This window comes from Mus pahari, chromosome 8 (assembly GCF_900095145.1).
Source record: "Mus pahari chromosome 8, PAHARI_EIJ_v1.1, whole genome shotgun sequence".
Taxonomy (NCBI): domain Eukaryota; kingdom Metazoa; phylum Chordata; class Mammalia; order Rodentia; family Muridae; genus Mus; species Mus pahari.
Window position 1 is genome coordinate 17759795 of NC_034597.1, and position 1365 is coordinate 17761159.

The following is a 1365-nucleotide window of genomic DNA, read 5'->3' on the forward strand; positions in this document are numbered from 1 at the left end:
GTGCAGCACTGCAGCATGAAGAGGGTTGACTCGGCGCAGCCAGGAAGGTCCTTCGGGGCTCAAGGAAGAGGAGCGGAGGACCTCCGGGCAGCCACCGCGGAGCCTCGGGGGCCTCGGGGCTGAGCAGAGGTGCGGGGACAGACGAGGAGGGCTAGAGGGCCAGCGGGCCGGGCTGCATCGCCCTGCTGCGCCGAGGCCGCCCGGGAGTGGCAGGGGTCGCCGGCCCAGCGTGAGCCGAGGCTGCGATCCCGGGCTGGAGGCGTGGGAGGGNNGCCGGGGCACGGGCGGCGTCTGGGTCGCGAGTCCCGGGCACCTGGCGGGTGTCCCCGCGACCAGGGCGGGGACCCGGCTCTGCAGGCCGGTGCGGACAGAGCGAGGAGCTACCCCCGGGGAGGCTCGGGCGCCCGGGCGGGCGGACGGGCGGGCGGGAAGTTGGTTCGGGCGGGCGGGCGGGCGGGAAGTTGGTTCCTCGGAGCTCTCGGGCTCTGAGGCTCAGCACATGGGCCACCTCCCCTCAGGAGCGTCCTCGCGAGGGTCGCATCGCAGGGACTGGCGGCTCCCGCAGGACGACGGGGTGGGGGAGGGAGGCTGGCCCGGAGGTGGAGGGAGAGGCCTGGAGGCCGGGGCTGGGTCCGCCGCAGCCTCCTCCGCTCGCAGCCAGTGCGGCCAGCTCAGGCGGTGGCGGACGAGGCAGGAAACTTTGCGACCTAGGCGGGGAGACACCAAAACAAACGGCAGTCAGGGACCGGCGCCCGCTCGCCTCAGCCCTCGCCCCCTTCAGCCAGCCCCCGCCAGTCCCCGGCCGCTGCCTCCGACCTCGGGCGACCTCTCCTTGGTCAGGCTACGGGATTCCGGAGCCAGGACGGAGCGGTCGGCTCCTTCCTCCCTTGCCGCCACCGCCTCCGCCGCCGCCTCAGCTTACCTTGCCAGCGTTGGCCGCCATAGTGACTCTGACTGAAACCTACCGGGTGCACCGCCACGGGAACGCGCACCCTTTTCAAGGGCCCTCCTCCGCCGGCTCCCGTGCCGTAGGCTGGGGGGGTCATGTGATTGACGCCGCGGAAGCCATGTTTGTCACTGGCAGAGTAGAGGGCAAGCTTATTTTTAACATGACCCCTGGCGCCATCTTTGTTGAGGGCCAGAAGCTTCAAAGCTCCTGACAACCTTAAGGGCCATTTTGGTTAAGGGCAAGAGAAACTTTGAGGGGTTGGATGTTTCAAAAACACACAGCAGCAACATATGAGTAAGAAAGTATCTACATGTACTAAATGTGTTTACTACAGTTCTCACTGAAAATCCTAACACGTACGGAGGATAGTTCCAGGCAGAGGAAACGCTCATTAGCAGTCATCTAGCTGTGGGCAA